This window comes from Meriones unguiculatus, chromosome 16 (genome assembly GCF_030254825.1).
Source record: "Meriones unguiculatus strain TT.TT164.6M chromosome 16, Bangor_MerUng_6.1, whole genome shotgun sequence".
Lineage (NCBI taxonomy): Eukaryota > Metazoa > Chordata > Mammalia > Rodentia > Muridae > Meriones > Meriones unguiculatus.
The window spans coordinates 53,432,164-53,455,839 of NC_083363.1; the positions used below are offsets into that span (position 1 = coordinate 53,432,164).

Genomic DNA, 23,676 nt, shown 5'->3' on the forward strand with positions numbered 1-23,676 from the left:
AGCCTGCTGAGCCTTTTAGAAAACAGAAGCTCTTGTCCCAATAAAAAAAAAAAAAAATGACCTCATAAAATAATCAATAAGTGAATAGTCTCACCTGGAATGTCTTCAAAGTTGTGTTCTCCACACAAGCCCTAAGGAACAGTCTGGGAGGAAATGAGTTTTCATCTACTGAGTGTGCACTGTTGCCCAGCTCTGAACTAAGTGTTTTTCTTTAATCTTTTTATATATTTTTATATAATCTGTGTGATAAGACAGTAAAGCATGCCACTATACCTGTGACACAAGTGGAAAAATGTGGGTCTAAAGAATTGAAATGGAGCCTGGCATGGCAGCTCGTACCTGTAATCCCAGGCACTTGGGGAGTAGAGGCAGGACAAGGTTAAAAACTTAATGTCATCTTGTGTATTCAGTTTGAAGCCAACCTCAGTTATGAGATCATGTCTCCACAAAGCAAAACAAAAATTAAGTTAAAATAGAGTCACCTGAGGTGCCAAAATGATGGTACCCAAATAAGAGTGTACTGTCATGGTACCAGTGGAGGATAGAGAAGTGCCCCAAGACATCAAGATGGCAATATATACACGTGGTCGGCCGATTCCTTCTCTAGAAAGTGCAAAATGCAGAAGGATAATGGTCACTAAAATCACAGAAAAGCAAAAGTCCTAACATCATGGAAAAGAAAATACTTTAAACAAACAGAGTTTTATTCTCTAGAATTCTTTGGTTTATTTGGAACACTGACAAACTTCATTTCCAGGAACGTTAAGGTCCAGTATGAAACTTTGAAACAATGATATGAAGCCATATCATTGGCTACAGTCCCACTTCTGTCTACCATCACTGCTTACAGGAGCTTTGTAACTGATGTTTTGCCCTCAGGTGACATAAGCAAGGAAAACTGGGTTCTCGTTAGTTTACTGGTTGGCTTAGAACATGGTGTCTTATATGCCAGAGTTTATAGATTTTTACAGATCTGGACTTTGGGCAGTCAGAGACCATATCATTTCACTGTCAACAAAAAAAAGGGCTGTACTCCGTGGGTTACTCCTTTGTCAGACTGGGGTGAGAGCAATGGCAGCCCCTCTGCTGTTTCAAACAGCATTTGGAAATTTTCATGGTTCATATCATTGCGCTCTGTATGAGAAGAACGCTTGTGAATCTTTGCCTGAAGATTAACCAAAGAATCAGCAGAATGGACTTTCTTTTGTAATAACCACTCAGGCGTTGGTGGAAAAGTAATTACTTTTTCCTGGTGCATGGCAGGTACTCAATAAATACAAATACATTGAGAAGATACAGTTGAGTGGTGAGTAGTCCCACACTCTTGGGTTTAGTCTTCTTTTAGCTCCCTGTGTAGTCCAGCACTGCAAAGCCAGGAAGGCACCACGTGCAGTATCATGGCAAAGACTCAGAAGGCTGCTGCAACACTGTGGTGTGCGAACAGGAACTCCCCTGTGCACAATATGCTTCCATGTAGGTTCCCAAAGTGAGGCTTGTGTACCCTGTTACAACACAGGAAGAGGAAAATACTTTTTTGTTTTCAACATCAACATTTTCTGATTTTTATATTTCATGATATCCATCTCGTCTGAGCGTCTGCATGGATTTATATTTATTACAATTAGAAATAACCTCGTGGTCTACTCCTACCCAAGTTAGCACTTGTGTCCAGTTCCTCTGCCCACCCATAAACCAGCCCCTTCTTCTTCACAATCCTGCTGGACGGAATTCAAGGAGGGCTGGAGCTGGATGATAGAACTATTGTGAATTTCCACTAACTTTTCTTCTAAAATGCTGAAGGCACTAATTTAGGACATGAGCTCAGAAACAATATCAAAAACTCTCTCTTTGGTTTGATACCAATTTGTGGGTTTTTTTCCAACCCTTTGTCCTCCAGCTGTATTTTATTGGTAAAATTTGCATGCATCACTATTAACAAGTCTTTATTTCCCCTTTTACATAATGAAGGAATTTCTGTTTGCCCCAATAAAATAACTTTGGCATAAAATGTCATTTGAAAAAATAAAACTAATTTGAAGTGAAATCACTACAGGAAACCTTTCCATTTCATCTGTGTTTTACTTTCATTGTTCCAAATTGTGTTGTTGTTCTCCTTTTCATTGAGAGAGAAAAAAAAAAACAATTGCAGTTTTTGTTGTTGTTTTCTTGAATGTGTATTTTGCTGAGAAATAGATCACTTAGAATTTTATTACTACTCTTGTCAGCTCATGCACTTCTCTAGTATCTTTGACTCTTCCCCCAAGGAAATACCAGCTGTTTTATCCTATCAGTAGCTATGGTGATTTTCCTCTCCATTCTTTGAGGTCACCTAGTCTACTTTTTGATAATTGTTATATAAGTCAGAGAATGGTTGGGTTCAAGAAAAAATACAAATGTTTTGTAGTATCTCCATCACTGCCAGACTGCGAGAGTCAGCCTATGAAAACAGTTAAAGAAAATTTCCACCCAGGTTCCACGTCCTATGACTGGCCAGCTGAATAAAACCAGAATTCATCAAAATATTAATATTTCCTAGTCCAGTAAAATATGATATATTAGGCTAGTTTCTGACTTTTATACATCCTTCTGTAGTAACATTTATTTATTTATTCAAGCATTAATCTTCAAAAATATTCATATTATGAGGTGAATTGAAAAATGGTTATTATGTAACAGAAAGAGGGTGTGTCTAATATTCCTCGATTTATAGACAAGGAAAGGTTGTCTGCAAGAAAACTCCCATCCAATTACCAGAGTAATGAAATTGTATGGCCTATGGCCTCATGAAGTGCATCGGGGCAGATATAAAGACCAAAGACTCAAAGGCCCACTCAGGGTCTGCAAAGGGAACATCCAAAATAAGACAAAGCCAGAGAGAGACATGGATCAACTGTAGAACTGTGCAGATAGCTCTACCTTAAATGAGGGGGTGGGGGAATAAGGAACTTACAATGTTAATGAACTATATTCTTAACCCAGTTTATGTGCTTTATATACTGAGGTAAATGCCAAAGATAAAAGTATGTTTTCTTCTGATGTCCATCCTCTTTGCCTTTCGGGATGGGGATTGAGCATTTTTAGCCAGAGTCCTTCCTTTAGATTAGTTTCTTTAGTTGTACAAATTTTAGTACGTTTAGCCTATATCACACGTCTATATGAGTGAGTATATACTGTGTATGTCTTTCTGCTTCTGGAACAGCTCACTCAGGATGATCCTTTCCAGATCCCTCCATTTACCTGCAAATTTTCCTGATTTCCTTGTTTTTCATTGCTCAGTAATATTCCATTGTGTAGATGTACCACAATTTCTGCATCATTCTTCAGTTTAGGGGTGTCTGGGTTGTTTCCAGGTTCTGGCTATCACAAATAAAGCTGCTACAAACATGGTTGAGCAAATGTCCTTACTGTGTACTTGAGCCTCTTTTGGATATATGCCTAGGAGTGGTATGGCTGGATCTTAAGGAAGTGTTATTCCTAGTTGTCTGAAAAAGCTCCAGATTGATTTCCAGAGTGGTTGTACAAGTTTACATTCCCACCAGCAGTGGAGGAGAGTTCCCCTTTCTCCACAACCTCTCCAGCATGTGTTGTCACTTGAGTTCTTGATCTTGGCCATTCTGATAGGTGTAAGGTGAAATCTCAGGGTCGTTTTGATTTGCATTTCCCTGATGGCTAATGATGTTGAGCACTTCTTTAAGTGTTTCTCTGCCATTCAATATTCCTCTATCGAGAATTCTCTGTTTAGCTCTGTTCCCCATTTTTTAATTGGATTACTTGATTTGTTGCTTTTCAGGAAACAAGTTAGGAGCCTCCCACAGAGGACCTCCAAAAGGCTCTGCCCTGCAGACTATCAAAGCAGATATTGAGATTTATGGCCAAACTTTGGACAGAATGCAGGGAATCTTATGAAAGAAGTTGAAAGAAGTGGGAAATAGTAATATCTGGAGAGAACAGGAGGTCCACAAGGAGAGCAACAGAACCAAAAAATTTGAACACAGGGGTCTTTCCTGAGACTTATACTCCAACCAAGTTCCATGCATAGAGATAACCTAGAACCCCTGCACAGATGTAGTCCATGGCAGTTCAGTGTCCAAGTGGGTTCCATAGTAATGGGAACAGAGACTGCTTCTGATATGAACTGATTGTCCTGCTCTTTGATCACCTCCCCCTGAGGGGGGAGCAGCCTTACCAGGCCACAGAGTAAGACAATGCAGCCACTCCTGATGAGACCTGAGAGACCAGGATCAGAAGGAACTAAAAGAAACCCTCCCCTACCAGCAGACATGGGGAGGGGCATGAATGGAGAAAGGGGAGGCAAAGAGGGGTTGGGAGGGGAGGAGGGAGTGAACTAGGGGAAGATACAAAGTAAATAAAGTGTAATTAAAAATTAAATTAAATTAAAATTAAAAAAGAAACTGAAATAATACAAATAAACATTTTTTTATTTTTTATTTTATTTTTAATTACACTTTATTTACTTTGTATACCCCCTCTAGTTCCCTTCCTCCTCCCCTCTCAATCTCTTCCTTCTTTCCCCTTCTCCACGAAAGCCCCTCCCCAAATCCACTGGTAGGGGAGGTCCTCCTCTCCTTCCTTCTGATCTTAGTCTATCAGATCACATCCAGGAGTGGCTGCACTGTCATTTTTCTGTGGCCTAGTAAGGCTGCTCCCCCCTCAGGGATCAAAGAGCAGGCCAATCAGTTCATATCAGAAGCAGTCTCTGTTCCCATTACTATGGAACCCACTTGGACACTGAACTGCCATGGGCTACATCTGTGCAGGGGTTCTAGGTTATCTCTATGCATGGAACTTGGTTGGAGTATAAGTCTCAGGAAAGACCCCTGTGTTCAAATTTTCTGGTTCTGTTGCTCTCCTTGTGGAGTTCCTGTCCTCTCCAGATCTTACTATTTTCCACTTCTTTCATAAGATTCCCTGCACTCTGCCCATAAGTTTGGCCATTAAGTCTCAGCATCTGCTTTGATAGTCTGCAGGGCAGAGCCTTTCAGAGGCCCTAAACAAATTTAAGATAGTTAAAAAAAAAAAAAAAAAAGGAAGAAGTATGTTTTCCATTTTGGAAAACATATTAGGTTTCTCTTCCTTTTTTGAACCTGTGCTTGTATTATTATTATTATTATTACTATTATTATTAATTGATTAATTTATTTATTTATTCACTTTACATCCTGATCACAGCCCCATCCCTCCTCTTCTCCTAGTCCTACTCTCACATCCTCCTCTCCCCATACTCCTACCCTTCTCTAAGCAGAAGAGCCCCTCCCTCATAAGTACCAATCTCCCATGGCACATCAAATCACAGCAGGTCTAAGCACATCCTCTCCTAGTGAGGCCTGACAAGGCAGCCCAGCTAGGGGAAAGAGATCCAAAGGCAGGCCACAGAGTCAAAGACAGACCCCACTCCCATTGTTAACAACCCACATGATGACCAAGCTGCACATCAGCTACATATGTGTAGGGGTCTATTTCCAGCCCATGCATGCTCTTTGGTTGGTAGTTCAGTCTCTGTGATCCCCCATGGGTTAGTTGACTCTATAGGTCCTCTTCTGATTTCCTTGACACCTTCAGCTCCCTCAATCCTTCCTCCCACTGTTCCACAAGACTCCCTGAGCTCTGCCTGTTGTTTGACTGTGGGTCTCTGTATCTGTTTCCATCAGCTGCTGGATGAAGACTCTCAGAAGATAGTTGTGTTAGGCTCCTGTCTGCAAGCATAGCAGGGTATCATGAATAGTGTCAAGGGTTGATTCTCTCCCAGGGGGTAGTCTCAAGTTGGGTCAGTCATTGGTTGGCCATTTCCTCCATCTCTGTTCCATCTTTATCCCTTCACATCTTGTAGGCAGGGTAAATTTTGGGTCGAAGGTTTTGTGGGTGGATTGGTGTCCTCCTTCCTCTGCTGGGAGTCCCACCCTGCAGGAGGTGGCAGCTTCAGGCTCCATATCTCCTGCTGCTAGGAATCTTAGCTAGGGTCACCCCCATAGATCCTGGGAGCATCCCCCATCCCAGGTATCTGGCTTGTCCCAGAGATGCCCCCCTCCCACCAATTTCCATTCTCTCTTCTAAAGCTTTCCTGAGAGGCAGATGAAAAATATATTTTGTCTCTGCCATTCATGAAATTCACCAACATCCAAGGTATCTTTTGAACTACTGATGATGTGGTGTCACTTTGTGTTATAAGGATCACCTTTCAAGTCCATCTGCTATAGTTATAATGTCTGAATTACCAACCTAGCCAAAGGAAGATCTTAAATGAGAGTTTATAGAAGGTTTTCTAACCAGAGTTGTACTGGACAGCAGCCAAATCCATTAAGAAGGAGCTGTTCAGAAAGATGACTGAAATCTTCAAAGCAGGCCTGAACTCATCTTGCTGGCTTCACTTTCTAAGTGGTATGATTACAGGTATGGATTATCACACCCAGCTGAAAGGTAAGTGGAATTCTGTGACATCCACATATACAGCGCTCGTATATTTCTTCAAATTCCCCAGCATCTGATGATAAAAGTCAATTTTCATTTCCAGATCACAAACACATTTGCCTTTTTTTCTTTGACCTCTCACCTCATTTTTTCCTCACTTATTTATTCACTTTACATCCTTGTAGCCCCTTTCCTCCTCCCCTAGTAGTGCCACCTTTTCTTCCTCCCCCTCCCCCCCATTTCCTCAGAAAAGGGGAGCTCCCTTTCTCATCCACCCCAGCTCATCTAGTTGCCTCGGGACTGAACTGTCCTCTCGCCCTGTGGCCTGTCAAGGGAGTCCCACCAGAGGACAGTAATCTAAAAGGTGGCAAGTGAGTCAGTGTCCAGTGCAGTCACCACTTCCCTATTAAGAGGACCCACTTGATGCTTAAGCTGTCCATCTGGTCCATCTTTGTAAGAGCCCTAGGTCCAGTTCATGCATGGTCCTTGGTTGATGCTTCAGTCTCAGCAATCCCCTCTGGGCCCTGCATAGCTGGCTCTGTTGCTTTTCTTGTGGAGCTCCTGTAACTACCAGGTCCTTTTCTCCTTCTCCCACGTTTCCCAAGACTCCCTACTCATCTACCAATGTTTCACTGTGGGTCTCAGCATCTGTTTTGAGGTGCCACTGGGTAGAGTCTCTCAGAGAACCACTCTGACAGGCTCCTGTCTGCAGGCTCAATAGAGTATCCTTCATAGTGTCAAGGGTTGGCACTCCCAATCTGTGCTCCATTTGTTCTATCTTTATCCCTGCGCATGTCTTAAGCAAGATAAATTTTGAGTCAGAGTTTTTGTGCATGGGTTGGTGTTCCCTGCCATTTACTACGAAATTAGTCTAATCAAAGGATGTCCTCTTCAGTCTTTATGGTCTCTGCCACTAGGAGTCTCTGCTTGAATCCCCCTCATATCCTCCCAGGATCCTATTCTGACTTAGCTCTCCAGCTTGTCACAGAGATGTCACGACCTTGACCTTCAACTTCTCTTTTCTCTACAGGCCCTCAGTCCTCTTGCCCTTGCCCTTGCCCTTCTCAGGTCTGTTCTCTACCCTCTTAAGTCTCTGTGCCCCCTCTCCTACCTCTGTCTATTCTATCTCCCCTTCTATGGTTCTCCACCTGCCTGCGGACTAGCTGATGGCTATTTCAACTTTAATTCCAGAGAACAAAGGCTAGATTGCCCTAGTAGAGAGGGTGTGGGAGGACTCTAAGAATAGATGTACATAATTGGTTAGAACTAAAGGCTTCAAGAATGCTTGATTTGCATTATACAGCCCACTCCTATCACAAGAGTAGAATGACAGTACCTAATTAACATAGAGGCACCGGGAGGGGAGAGCTATCAGGGAGCTGTGATTGTCATCTAAAGACAATCTTTAGATGAAGTCAGGCACAGAGCAGGGGACCCTACCCAGGGAAGGGGATTCTGCCTTTAGCACTATATCAAAGAGGTATGGAGAGAGTGGGTAACCTTGTCTCATCCTTGATTTTAGTGGAACTGCTCTAAGTTTCTTTCCATTTACTTTGATGTTGGCAATCGGCTTGCTGTATTATGTTTATATGTTGCCTTTATTATGTTTAGATATGGGTCTTATATCCCTGATCTCTCCAAGACTTTCATCATGAAGGGAGGTTGGATTTTATCAAAGGCTTTTTCTACATCTAATGAGATGATCGTATTTTTTTTCTCTAAGTTTTTTGTTTATGTGGTAGATTATGTTGATGAATTTTTGCATGTTGAACCTAGCCCTGCATTGCTGGGATGAAGCCTACTTGATCATGGTGGATGATGTATTTGATGTGTTCTTAGATTTGGTTTGAGAGTATTTTATTGAGTATTTTTTGCATCAATGCTTGTGAGTAAAATTGGTCTGAAATTCTCTTTGTTGAGTCTTTGTATGATTTAAGTATCAGGGTAACTGTGGCTTCATAGAATGAATTTGGCAGTGTTCCTTCAGTTTCTATTTTGTTGAATAGTTTGAGGAATATTGGTTTTAGCTCTTCTTTGAATTCTGTGCTAAACCATATAGACCTGGGCATTTTTTTCGGTTGGGAGACTTTTGATGACTGCTTCTATGTCTTTAGGGATTAGAGTACTGTTTAAACTGTTTACCTGCTCTGCTCTTGATTTAGCTTTTGTAGGTGAAATTTATCCAGAAAATCATCCATTTCCTTTAGATTTTCTAATTTTGTGAAATGCAGGCTTTTGAAGTAAGACCTAGTGATTTTTTGGATTTCCTCAGTGTCTGTTGTTATGTCCCCCTTTTGTTTCTGAGTATGTTAATTTGGATACTCTACCTCTGCCTTTTAGTTAGTTTGGCTAAGGGTTTGTCTCTCTGATTTTCTCAAAGAACCAGCTCTTGGTTTCATTGAATCTTTGTATTGTTTTCTTTGTTTCCAATTTATTGATTTCAGCCCTGAGTTTGATTATTACCTGTAGTTTACTCCTCTTTGGTATATTTGCTTTCGTCTGTTCTAGAGCTTTCAGGTGTGCTGCTAAGTTACTAGTATGGGATTTCTCCAATTTCTTCATAAAGTTGCTTAGTGCTATGAACTTTCTTCTTAGCACTGCTTTCTTTGTGTCCCATAATTTTGCTTATTTTGTGCCTTCATTTTCATTGAATACTAGAGAGTCTTTATTTTCTTTCTTTATTTTTTCCCTGCCCCAGTGATCATTGAGTATGGAGTTGTTCAGTTTCCATAAGTTTGTAGGCTTTCTGTTATTTCTGTTGTTGCTGAGTTCTAGCTTTAATCCATAGTGGTCTGATATGATGCAGGGTGTTATTTCTTATATCTGCCGAGGCTTGTTTTCTGCCCAACTATATGGTCAATTTTGTAGAAGGTATAGTGTCTTGTGTTTGGGTGAACTGTTCTGTAGTTATCTCTTAGAATCTGTTAGGCCCATTTGATTCTCAATGTCTGTTAGTTTTATTATTTCCCCATTTAATTTCTGTCTTGATGATCTGTCCTTTGGAGAGAGTGGTGTGTTGAAGTCTCTCACTTTTAATGTGTAGGGTTCAATATGTGATTTAAGCTTTAGTAATATTTCTGTTACAAATGAGGGTGCCCTTGCATTTGGGGCACAAATGTTCAGAATTGAGATGTTGTCTTAGTGGGTTTTCTCTTTGATGAGTATGAAGTTTCCTTCTCCATCTCATATGATTAGTTTTGGTTGGAAGTCTATATTATTAGATACTAGAATAGCTACTTCAGCTTACTTCTTGGATCCATTTGTTTAGAAAATCTTTTTCCAGCCCCTTACTCTGAGGTAATGTCTATCTTTATTGCTGAGGTGTGTTTCTTGTATGCAGGGGAAAAAGGTCCTATTTTCATATCCATTTAACCCATGTATTTTTTTTTCTGGAAGTTTTTTTTTTTTATTTTATTTTATCAGTTACATTTTATTAACTCTGTATCCCAGCCGTGTCCCGATCCCTCATTCCCTCCCAGTCCCTCCCTCCCTCCCTCATCTCCACCGTGCCCCTTTCCAAGTCCACTGATGGGGGGACCTCCTCCCCATTCATCTGATCCTGTTTTATCAGGTATCTTCAGGACTGGCTGCAAAGCCCTCCTCTGTGGCCTAACAGGACTGCTCCTCCCTTCGGGGGTGGGGAGACCAAAGAGCCAGTCATTGAGTTCCTGTTAGAACTAGTCCTTGTTCCCCTCACTTTGGGAAACCAATTGGTTACTGAGCTACCACAGGCTACATCTGAGTGGAGGTTCTAGGTTATATCCATACATGGTCCTTAGTTGAATGTCAGTCTCAGAAAAGACCGTGTGCCCAGATATATTTGGTCCTTGTGGAGCTCCTATCCTTTCCCCATCAGACTAACTCCCCTTCTTTCTTATGATTCCCTGTACTCTGCCAAAGGTTTGGTCATGAGTCTTTGCTTTGAAAACACTGCTAGTTAGAGTCTTTCAGATGCGCTCAGTAGACTCCTGTCATATGTTCAATGCACATCCCATCTGTCTTTCTAAATGAGGATTGATCATCTTACCCCATGTCTGCTCAATTGATTATCTTTTTTAGGTGTATAGATTTCATTATGTTTATCATATCTTATAGGTCTATATAAGTGAGTATATCCCGTGTTTGTCTTTCTCCTTCTGGGATATTTCACTCAGAATGATCTTTTCTAGATCCCACCATTTGCCTGCAAATTTCATGATTTCCTCTTTTTTGATTGCTGAGTAGTATTCCATTGTATAAAAATACCACAATTTCTGTACCCATTCCTCTGTTGATGGACATCTGGGTTGTTTCCAGGTTCTGGCTATTACAAATAGAGCTGCTATAAACATGGTTGAGCAAGTGTCCTTTTTGTGTACTTGAACAGACTTTGGGTATATACCTAGCAGTGGTATAGCTGGGTCTGGAGGAAGCACTATTCCTATTTGTCTTAGAAAGCGCCAGATAGCTTTCCAGAGTGGTTGTACCAGTTTACATTCCCACCAGCAGTGGAGGAGGGTTCCCCTTTCTCCACAACCTCTCCAGCATGTGTTATCGCTTGAGTTTTTCATCTTGGCCATTCTGATGGGTGTAAGGTGATATCTCAGGGTCGTTTTGATTGGCATTTCCCTGATGGCTAATGAGGATGAGCATTTCTTTAAGTGTTTTTCTGCCATTCGATATTCCTCTGTCGAGAATTCTCTGTTTAGCTCTGTTCCCCATTTTTTAATTGGATTACTTGGTTTGCTGCTTTTCAGCTTCTTTAGTTCTTTGTATATACCATTTAACCCATGTATTTTTAATAAGGAGTTGATGCCATTGATTTGAGAGATATTAATGACCAGTTGTTGTTACTTTCTGTTATTTTGATGTAGGTGGTGGTAGAATGTATGTGATTTCCCCTTCTTTTGGTTCTGCTGATATGGGGTTTACTTGTTTCCTGTGGTTTCCTGTGTGTAGTTGGCCTCCTTGGGTTGGAGTTTTCTTTCTAGTATCTTCTGTAAGGCTAGATTTGTGGATAGGTACTGTTTAAATTTGTTTTTGTCATGGAATATCTTGTTTTCTCCCTCTATGGTGATTAAAAGTTTGGATAGGTACAGTAGTCAGCGCTGACATTTGTGGTCTCATAGTGTCTGTAAGACATCTCCAGGCCCTTCTGACTTTTAGAGTTTCTGGTGAGAAGTCAGGTGTAATTCTGATAGGTTTGCTTTTATATGTGACTTGGTCTTTTTCCCTTGCAGCTTTTAATATTCTCTTTGTTCTATACATTTAATGTTTTGATTATTTTGTGTCACGGTGATTTTCTTTTCTGGTCTAATCAATTTGGTGTTCTGTAAGCTTCTTGTATGTATATAGGCCTCTCTTTCTTTAGGTTGAGGAAGTTTCCTTCTATGGTTTTGTTGAAAATATTTTCTGGGCCTTGGACCTAGGAGTCTTCTCCTTCTTCTATTCCTGTTACTCTTAGGTTTCCTCTTTTCATAGTGTTCCAGATTTCTTGGATGTTCTGTGTCAGGAGCTGCTTTGATGTAACGTTTCCTTTGACTGATGTATCGATTTTTTCAATTGTGTATTCTACCCCTGAGATTATCTCTTGCATTCTGTTTGTGGTGGTTGTGTCTGCAGTTCCTGTCCTCTTCCCTAGGTTTTCCACCTCCAGGATTATCTCAGGTTGTGTTTTTTCTTTGTTGTTTCTAGCTCCATTTTTAGGTCTTATACAGTTTTATTCATTGCTTTCTCTTGTTTTATTATAGTTTCCTGTATTTCCTTAATTTCTTTAAGGGATTTGTTCAATTCTTTCATCTGTTTGAATTTATTTTCCTGTGCTACTTTGAGAGCTTTATTTTCTTCCTTTTCTGCCTCTATCATTTTCATAAACTCAGATTTAAAATCTTTTTCTTCTGCTTTGGGTGTGATAGTATCTCCAGGGCTTGCTGCGATAGGACCACTCTTTTTCAGTGGTACCATATGGCCCTGAACTTTATTGCTTGTGTTCTTACACTCGCCTCTAGCCAGCTGGTTGACTCTTGTGATCCTTCCACTGGGTTCACTGGCTGTGTTTCAGGTAGACCAGGCAGTTGGGGATCAGGCAGAAAGACTTCTAAGCCAAGAGCTGCTCTGGTGCCCCCTCTGCCTTCTCAGGATCAGAGAGAATGAAGCCTATGTGGAACTTACCTCAGCTGGGTTCATTGTCTGCTGGACTCACTGTTTCTGACCCAGGTGGGCCAGGTAGATGGGGAGCAAGAAGATGTGTCTCTGAGTTAAGCGCTCCTCTGGTGCCCCACAGACCTGCTGGGGATGAGAGACAACAGGGCTTGGGTCATATACCTAGCTCAGCTCCCCTGGGTTCACTGTCTCTGCTGGACTCCCTGTTTCTGACCAAGGTGGGTCAGGCAGCTGGGAGCAGGCAGAAAGACCTCCAAGCCAAGGGCTGCTCAGGTGTACCATAGGCCTCTAGGGATGGGGGACCAACAAACACATTTTTAAAGATAAGAGATGATTGGGGAAACACATATTTTCTGCTTAAATCTTACATGACTAAGCAGTAACAACATTTCATCAGCACCTATCATATGAGCCTACAAGGTTCTTCTGGCAGTCATCTTCAACACTTACATTGTAAAATATGAATGTCTCCAGGCTTCTACCCACAGAATTTCCATATGGAGGAATGAGAACCATTTATACTGGCCATGTGCGTCTTTACATACATTATCTGATGCTGCAAGCTTCAAGTGCTCTCTATCTGGTTAATTTTCATTATAAGAGAGTGAAATTGAGAATGATGATGCTTTTTTCCTCCTACTCCAAAAGAAGTAGAGTTGATTTGAGGTGGTTGGTAGATTTATTTTTTAATCATCCTATTCTATTGCCAAATGTCAAAAGACACTAAAAGTTGAGTCACATTTATTCAGCTGTTGATCTCCTGAAGAACAAGGTCTAGAACACGTGAAGGTGATCTAGAACGGTTCCTAAGGAGCAAATAGAGTATTGTCACTCATCAACCGCACACTCTGCACCCTACTCATCAGTCTTAAAAAGCATCCTTCAGTTGTTTAGCTTTCTTTTATTCTTTACTTTCAACTGTGAGTCATTAATAGTAAGGTTTCCTTTGTATAGTCAACCATGGACTCTCTTAACCTATGCTATCTCAGTGTGGCGAATACGCACCATGAGACTGCACTGGAGAAAACTAATTTTGTTTTGTGTAAGTGAATGTCACCTAGAGACATTTCGTTGGTTAGGAATGGAAGTAGGAATGTGTCTACTTCCCTCTCTCTCTGAACTGGGACCCCATCTGGCTCGAACTTGTGCAGTCCCTGTGCATGCTACCGCTGTCTCTGTGAGTTTATACGTGCCATCCGTGCTGATGTATCTGGAAGACACTGTTTCCCTGATGTCATTCTTCCCCTCTGGCTCTTACGATCTTTCTGCCTCCTCTTCCACATAGCCCCCTGAGCCCTGTGGGTAGGGGTTTGATGAAGGTATCCCATTTAGGACTGACTGTTTTAAAGTCCCACTCTCTGCACATTTTCTAGTTGTGGGTCTCTCTGTTAGTGACCATCTACTGTAAAAGTAACCATGTGTAATAATGGCTGAGTGAGACACTGCTCTGTGGTATATAATAATGTCACTAGGAGTCATTTGTTGCTCTTTAGCAGAACAGTAGAAATTTGGGTTTTCCCTATCAATGACCTATCTAGTCTCAGGTTCTTGGCCACTTGAGCAGCATCAGGCATGGGGTCTAGCTCATGAAGTGGGCTTTAAATCCAATCAGAGAGCAGTTGATTACTCCCACAACATTTGTGCCATTATTGCACCAATGTATCATCCAAGTAGGTCACTGCTGTAGATAACAAAGATTGTAGCTGGATTGGTGTTCACCTTGCTCCCCTGGTAGCATGCACAGTACTTTCCAGTCCCATAAATACTAGCCATTAGGGGTGAAGGCTCTCGTTGACACCAGTTCAACTTTCCCTGTTCAATGAGAAATATAAGTGTTGTGTTCAACAACAGGGCCTAAGGGGTATAATTTGAATACATGATTTACTATTTTTATTGACAAACTTTGATTTCGTGTACTTTACCCTACTGTGCATATGGCCCTCCTCGTGATACATGTGATTGCAATCACATGTATGCCTGATTATACATAGGTGTAAGATGGTAAGTAGAGGTTTTTCCCTAAATGCATATTCAGTGTGCCTTTTGCTCATTTACAGGATTGTCCCATTATCCACATACCTGGCTATGTTCTGGAACACATCTGAATAGAAACAGCAGGGGAGAGCTGTTTATTCTATTTTTCAGAATGGCATGCACATGGAGCTCAGTGCACAGGGACTTCCTAGGTTGCTACTGCTCCATTAACAGAAGAACATGCCTTTGTGATGCAAGTCCCAGGTTACTAATCTCTATTTTTACCTGCCTCAAAATTATGGTGGAAATAGTAAAACTGCATCATACTTGCATGTATATTAATTGGTTACATATTTCTGACTGGTTAAGAAAGCATATTCAGAATGGCATATTCAAAACTTGCATTGTCTTGAACTTCTAAAACTTGTAAAACTTATAAACCACCCATGCACCCAAGTACAACTGATTTTAAACTCAGTCTAATTGAACTGTGGCTCTAATTTATAGAAAAATTATGGATAAAATAACATGACTACTAACTGCTTCAACTAATTCTGTCTAAATTTATCGCAGAAGGTCAAGGATCATATATGCCTGTGTCTTGTGGTCGTTTATTGGAAATCTGAACATTTATGGTAGGCAATCCCAAATACTGACTAACAAATATTGTCTTATTCCTAAACTAGAGTGAAAATTGCTTTTATGTCTCATAACTAAATAAAAATTAAAACTTTTTAAATTATGTTATGCATTTATTGCTTTTGTTCTGGTTTTTCCAATAAGTTAAATGATCCTTAATTTATTATTAGCTTTTTACCAAGTTATGATTCTTTAATATGTTAAAGATCCTGGACACTATTCAGCATTTGAATATGAGTCACATGGTCATTTAGCATAAATTTTCTCCCATTCAATGCAAACCAACAAAGTTAACATTTCTCATGTATTTAGTATGTATGTGAGAGTATATGATTATGTGTGCAATTTCACATATGTACACATGCACATGCCATCTCACAATCATGGAGGTCAGAGGAGAACTTTGCATGTACATCTTCATATTCCACCTGGAGAGAGAGTCTCTCTTTTTGTTTTCTTTCATATAAGCCAAGCTAGCTGGTCCCTGTGAATTCTCCTGTCTCTCCACAGAGGCCCTGGCATTAAAGGGGCTTTTGCTCTTGGTCTGGCTCTTCATGGATTCTGAGTACTAAACTCCTATAGCCATGCTTGTGCAGTAAGTACTCCTTTACCCACTCATCCATCTCCTCTGCTCTCTGTATTTCTTGTAATTTGACAAGGTTATATAAACACAAAAGACTGACATTGTCAGGGGCATCGTCACTCAATAGGAAAATTCAAAATACAACACCAATTAATTTTTGCCAACTCAGAAAAAGAAGCCAATTTTTACAAAAAGATGATGATCAAGAAGTCTACTATTTCACTTAGTGTATCATTAGTTAAAAGCAGGCAGATGTTTCATGAGTGAAGAGTTGGCTAAGCTATGATGTCACATTTCTATGTGCTCCAGAGATGCAAGAACAAAAAAAAAAAAAAAGATGCTGCTCTTTTCTTTCATGTGTCCAAGAATAATTCTAGTATCATGTCATTTTTACCAAGGAGCACATTTGTGATAGAGTCACTGCTAAGTTTGTTCTTACAGAAGCTGCTTCTTTAGAAACAGGTTTTTTGATTGGGTTTTTTTTTTTAAATCAAGATATAATTAGATTTTGGTTAATACACCTGTGAAATTGCAGGCCTCACTGCATTGCACAGATATTCTCACACTCTCCCTCCTGTTAAAAAAGAGCAGCAAGTGTTAAATAACACAAAGAGCCTTGGGTATCTGCAATAAGGCACCTTGGGTCCTTTAATTTGCACGATGGGGAGTGTTGCAGTTCCTTTGCTCATAATGTGGATGAAAAGACTACCAAAGATTTGCATTCTGCTTTGCCACCTGGGTGTAAACAAAATTCAGAAGCTTGAAATTCAAAATTCTAAATATCTATTTTTAAATATCTACTTATTATAACAAGTCACAAAGGAGAAAGATTTAGCAGACGTGAGAAGTAGCACTGTAAAGGGAACTCAAAATCACAAACAAAACTTCCTCTGAAAGAGGTATCTCTTAAAACATCCCGATTTTTGAAGCTTCCACAGAATTTGAAGTTCAGTGGATATGGCGACTTGAGGAAAACTCATCCCCACTGCTCTCAAGAAGAAAAGACTCCCTGGCATGTACTTAGGGCGCTCACTCAGCAGGGCAGCTGTGTGACAGTCCTGCTGGGAAGCTTCCTTTGCTGCTCGCTGTCAACAAAGTGTGTTAAGCCATCTACCTGGAGAGTGACAGGGACACACTCCAGCAAGCAGAGGTACCAGCATCTCACTAGGATGACAGCTCTCCTTTCTCCAGAGCTTAAAGCCTTGGAGCAGACAGAGTCCCATTTTAACAATTTCAAGTTGATTTAATACATATGAATGAAAAAGCTGAGATTCAGAAATACCCTTGGCTACTTTGCAATGGCAAAGAGAATTACACAATGTCAATTTTGAGACTAAATCTTTAGGTGCAGGATTTAGACTTTCCCTCTGGAAAAGATCAGATGTTCCCTGCCAGGTGTTTAGTCATGGATGCAAATCAAAATGGGCATTAAAATGCTGACTTTCCACCAACTACATTAACTTTGCAAGCCACTAACACACAACTGATGCTCTTCCATGCCTGAATGGCAAAGATGTAGAGAATGAATTCATTACCAGTAACTAATTAATGGATGGAGGACTCATTCCTTCACTCAGGACTTGGGTATTATCTCTGCAGGGACTTAGGAATACACATATATTTGAAAACAAGCATGACTTATAATATTCTATTAGATTTTAAGTATAGTAATGAGCTGGGCACAGTGGTGCACGTCTGTAATCCCAGCGCTCAGGGAGTCAGAAGCAGGCAGGTCTCTGTGAGTTCGAGGCCAGCCTGATCTATAAAGCAAGTCCAGGAAAGTAAAGGCTACACAAGGAAACCCTGTCTCAAAAAGCAAAGCAATATAAAACAAAATATAGTAATAAATGAGATTTTATAAATTCTTGTTCAAATTCTGAAGTATGTCAAAAGTAAACTGTAAGATTTATGTTTTTTAATCTCAGAAATAAAAGGAAGCCTGGATATTTAGTCATCTCTGTTGCATTCCATCTATGGGAAGTAGCCCTTCAGAAATTTAGACGTGGGTTCCAAGCTCTTCCACATTACTCCTATAAATGAGTTTGAAAGGCCTATGCACCATGTGATCAGAATAATCACAGCAATGGTCCCATTTCTCAATACTAATTTTCTGTGTCAGTTATTTGCTTGCAGGGACCAAACACCTAAAAGAAAGTAAGAGAAGAGGGAAGGCTTATTTTTGCTAGTAGTTTATGGAAGTGCTGATTTTGCTAATAGTTTGAGGGTACATGCTACCATGATAGGGGAGGCACATCAGCCAGAGCAGGAGGCGGCTAGCCAAACTGCATACATAGCCAAAAAGTAGACATTGTTGAATGTTGGTGTTCATCTCAGTTTTTGTTTCTTTTCACTCAGTCCTGGCTCCCAGTTGATGAGATTATCTTTCCTACATTTAAGGACTCCCTACCTCAATTTACCCAAACTTCCTCACAGACAAGTCCAGATACGTGTTTCTGGAACATGCTAACGCTGCCAATATTAGCTGTCACCATGGCCATTTTATTTTACTCTGAGAATTTTATGTCCATATTATGCATCCATTTCCCCTTGGATCCAGTGTCTGCACTAATCTACAACATGAAAATCCACTGAAGCTATACATAAAGGTTCCTTTTCCAAGGTCACCACCCCCAATCTGCTGTTTGTTAAATATTTGCTAGCATGGTACTGCTTTCATGGTCTATCTGTGCTTGGTATTTTTGTGTAAATCCTTTGTATTTGAGAAGGATGTGTTTGGTCTCATGCACGTTGAAATAAAAAGGATTTTCCCAGCTCCTCTTTTGTGTTTTTGTAGCTTCTCCTTTTCAAATATACAGTTCTGCTTCATTTCAGCATATTCTCATCACCCCAAAAGCAAATCTGTTCTTGTTAGTTTTCATTCCCCAATATCCTATCATTTTAGCTCTAAGCAATTGTTAATCTTTCTGTTTCTATGGAATTGCCTACCTTGGGCATTTAATAGAAGCCAAGTCATATTTATTAACTGGCTTCTTTTCCACAGCACAATGCTTTTTGAAGTTTTTCCATGTTTTAGCATCTGTTAGCATTTCCTATATTTCTTGGAGAATTATAAACTGGTATGAGCAATACAGAAACACTTTCCCAACACTTTGAAATGTAGGAATATACCACATGATCCATCAATTCCACTGCAATGTATGTAAACATTAGAAATAAAAATACTTGTCTATATAAGAATGTGTATGTGGATATTCTCAGGAACATTATTCCTAATAGCCAAAAAATGGGAACAACTCAAATTTATAGTGGCAAAGGCCTTTCTGTACCTACTGCAGTGAGCGCGTGGTTTCTCTTCTCCAGCATCTTTATTAGATGTATTACATCTTTATTTGCATATGGTGAGACACTCTTGAATCTCTCAAATAAAGCCAACTTGATCATGGTAATGATGTTTTCTATGTGCTGCAAAGTTCAACTTGTAAGTATTTTATTAAGAAATTTTATGTCTATGTTTATCAGAAATATTTGCCTATAATTTTCTTTTTATTGTGCCTTTATATTTTGATATCAGAGTAATACTGGTTTCACAAAAAGAGTTTGGGTACATTCCTTTCCTTTTCTATCTTATGAAAACATTTGACAGAGATTAGTGTTGGGTTTTCCTTTATAAACTATACAATTTTGCAGTGAATCCATTTGGACTTGGAAAGTTTTCTATTTGGGAGATTTTGTATTATTCTTTAATCTCATGGCTTGATATAGATTTGGGTATGTTTTCTAGTCTAGCCTTTTTGTCATACTAAATGCCTCCTAAATCTAGTTGGTCATTTTCTATAGATCTGGGGGAATGCCAATTTCTCTTCCTTCTATTTCCATGGTTCTTAGTTCTGATCTTTCAGTGTGCCCTGCAGACCTCGTGCTTTCATACTTTGTGTTGTCAGAGTATAATTATGTAAACTCTGATATTCTGTCTTCCACTTGATCTATTCTATTCTTAGGGCTTTCTACTGTGTTTTCATTTGGTACAAACTTACCATTTCTAAACTTTGTAATATATATTTTTTTAAGATTTATATTTCTTTATTGAATTTTTTATTTCCTTTATAGACTTATTTTATTCTCTTCGTATTCTTTTAGTATTCTCTTTGAATCCAGTTAGGGGATTATCTTCATCCTTTTATTTCTTTAATTATCCTTATAATTGTAGTTTAACTTTTTATCTGGAATTTTGTAACTAATTTTTTTATCTTATTATTTTGTATAATTTATTCACATTTTATTCCAATTGTAGCCCCCTCCCTCATCTTCTCCTGGTCCCATCCTCCTTCCCTCTTCCCCCATCCCCTACTATCTGACCCCAGCCTATCAATTCTCATCAGGACTGCCTGGATCCTCTTCCTCTGTGGCCTGGTAAGGCCACCACACCAGGGGTAAGTGATCAAAGAGCAACCAAAGACCATGCATGAAGATCACCAACAGCCCCTGCTCAGATGTAGCCCATAGGCAACTCTGTCTCCAAGTGGGTCCCCTAGCAACAGGAGCAGGGGCAGTCTCTGGCATGAAATCAGTTGCTAATTTCCATTGGGATCCATTACTGTAGAATTGGTATTTTTGAGAGCTCATACTGCTTTGTTGTTGTTTTTTTTTTTTTTTTATATTAGCTTGTTAAAAAATGATCTTTTTTTTTTTTTCAAAACAGGGTTTCTCTATGTATCCTTGGCTGTCCTAGACCTACCTTGTAGACCAGGCTGGCCTCGAACTCACAGGGATCCTCCCAGAGTACAGGGCTTACAGACATGCACCACCATACCCAGCTATGGTCTTCTCTCTTAACTTAAAAAATTATGAAGTATTAAAGTAACACGGATAGTATACTGAGATCTGATATTTTGGAGTAGAACATGAGTACATAGAAATAGGAGAGAGATTCATAATAGATTAACTAGGGGAAAAAACTGAGGAGACAAAAGGAGATAGAAGGCAGAAGTTGGAGTATGGTTAGTATCCGCCGAGCTTAAAAGCTGCCAAAGGTTATGGTGAAGAAGAAGAAACAATAGGATACAGGGAAGAGAGAGAGAGAAAACAAGGCAGGAAGGAGAGAAAGGGGGTATATGTTGTGCACAGAATAAAAAACACGTGAAAGAATGGATGCAGAAAGACTATCATAAAATATACTTAAATAATATGAAGCCAAGACCATTAAGAGATAGTACAGCATGACTGAACTTATCATTTAATGGAGAAAAGAGATGGAGGCAAAGCTCAGCCATAGAGCACTCTCCTAGACCGTTCAAGGTTGTAGGCTCAATTCCCCAGTAACAAAAATGGCAGAGGAAAGATAATATAAAACAAAAGTAAGAAACAAAAGTATAAGAAAAACAAAAGTAAGTGAAAGAGTCTTTAATCATTAGCACATCAGCTAGTTTTTTGAGTTGGAATTATTTTCTGTAACAGACTATGCAGATGGTACAGTTTGCAACTCCAACCTATACAACAGATTTGTGAAATGTAGTTCCCAATGGAGTTTAAACTAATCAACTTTTGGATTCAGTTTCTGACACTTCTGCCAAAGTCCAGCAGTATCACCCATGGTTTCCACTTTGTCACTCTTATCACTGAGGCAGTGATAAGACCTTCGTAGGTTCTCTTGGCATCACACTTTAGCCTCCATGACCTCCTGCTTATCCATCCAGCTTCCCTTGCTATTTCCAGCCCTTGTTCAGATTTCCACAGCTCATCTCTCACTGGCTGTTTGGGCAGTCCTAGCATAAGGAAGGGGAGGGGAGAACAGGAGAAGGAAGGGAGGGGAGGGGCAAGGAAGGCAAGGGAAGGAAGAGGAAAATATGGAAGAGAGGGGAGAATTCCTTGTTTGGTGCCCCCACCCCCGGACCTCAGCTGAAGAAGCACAGATAGAGTTTCTGCTTCAGGCTTTTTAACCCTGGCTGCACTGCCTGAATTGGTTGGGCAGCTTGTCATCAACAGTATGCCCAACCTGTGGTCAGTCCAGGTAATAAATGTCTTTACAGTGCCAATAAAGTTGACCCTCATATGATTATTCTCTTGTGGGAATTCAACACATTTTGCCCTGTTGTTTCCTAGGGAACATCACAGATACACACTAAGACCATCATGCTGTGTTCCTAAAAAACCTTTAAACCTTCTGTAGCCTGAGAGAAGGTGAGGAATTCAAGAAACACCAGCTGATTCCCAGTCTTCTGCTCTGTGAATCATGGTCAGGGTGACCTGACTTTGGTGTGACATTTTTATTTCTTTGTTCTTCAACAGCAACTTCTATTTTAACATCTTGTAACACTTTCAAAACTCACTTCAGAGTAAAATTTATAAATGTTTCTGCTTAAAATTGTGATCAGAAAAATACTTAGAATAAATTTAATAAATACAAGTCTCAAACATCTACATAGAAAAATATAAAACCTTGGTGAAAATAAAACATATGAATGTCTTAAAATATGCTATATTCTTAGATTAAAAAATACTATAAAGTACTTCTTAAATATAAAACAGAAGACGTCATCTAACAAAATGTCGAGTCTTTTGAACTTGATATAGAACAATCCATATCATGTCAGCACATGCTATCTCATAAAGGCACAATAACAAAAGAAACATAAAGGGGAACTTGCCTTGACAGAGACTACAGGGCACCAGTCACCATCACATGATCAGCACAGTGCTGGTGTCTACGCCATAAAAGAGAACCCAACAAAAGATCCACATCCTCTGAAAATCCAACCCATGTTAAATTTGGTGCCTTATTCAGTTCAGAAATGTTTCACATAGTAAATAAAGATGGCACAATTGATCATCCAATTCATAAAATGGAGTTCTGCTGCTCTTGCACACTAAAATACAACCCAGAATTATTAAATGCATGCTTACCATGCAATGAATGCTTCAGAACCAAATCTTGGAAGCCATGTGTACAACCTAGAAATGGGAAAGGGGTCTTTAAATGAAAAGAAAAATTCTAGAGCTATAAAGGAAAATGTTCAGATTTTTCCTAATTAGAATTGAAACGGGTATCACATCTAAATAGAAAAGCCATGGACTTAAAGAAAATATTTACGATACAACAGATAAAAGAATACTATGACAGGCAAAGAGCTATTGAAAATTGAAAAAATAAGATAAAGTTGAAAGAAATGTGAGTAAAGGAGATGAGCAGGAAGGTCTCAGGAGGCCAGCGTGTAAAGAAAAAGAGGCTCAAACTCACAGAGAATCAGAGACACGAAACTGAAATCCCAGACAATCTACCTTTATCTGCCTGTCAGGAACTTAGAAAGAGCAATGACACCTGTTATTTGAAAAAAAAAAAAAATCCAAGAAAAGATTCACATATTTTTGATGATAGAAATGTAGATTACTTGGCAGGTTTAAAGTGCAGTCTGGAGCGTGTCCAAGTGGTTTGGATAGACTATCTCAGGCCAGACAAGGTCTCCTGTGGGTTCTTCCCTCCATATGTTGTGATCTCAGAGGTGCTGCTTTTAATACACATTTCCTAAGAACAAACAACCTAGATCCTGACTTAGTTCCTGGGATGAAAAGGCAGAAATCAGACACTACTGTTGGGTTGGCACTATTGGCAATGCAATGGTGACCAGAATTTGTGTTTCTTGTAAGCACTTATTGCTACTAATAATATCATATGTCTAGTAGTAGACATAGTCAATCGAATGTAAGTTGTTATGGTATCTTGCACAGTATTACTTCTAACCAACAGACCAACTTCATATCACAATGAATTAGCAAGAACAAATAGTTATCATGTGAAATGCATTGCTCAACAGTTGCTTTATTCTTCCCTGGTGCTACGAAAGAAGTTGAGGTGCTAGAGAGATGGGTCAGCAGTTAGGAATACTTGTTGCTCTTCCAGAGGTTCAGGCCTCAACACCCACAAGGTAACTTATCCATCGCTAACTCCAGTTCCACAG

The 23,676-nt window shown here is 39.8% G+C and overlaps 1 long non-coding RNA gene across 1 annotated transcript; it reads right to left on the reverse strand.

Annotated features, from left to right (window-relative positions):
• Positions 1-783: 783 nt before the first annotated feature.
• Positions 784-22,672, reverse strand: LOC132648241 (uncharacterized). The gene is made up of 3 exons (XR_009586612.1): positions 22,625-22,672; positions 12,577-12,693; positions 784-1,502 (listed from the first exon to the last, which is right to left on the reverse strand). It is a non-coding gene; the product is annotated as an uncharacterized LOC132648241 (long non-coding RNA).
• Positions 22,673-23,676: the final 1,004 nt, after the last annotated feature.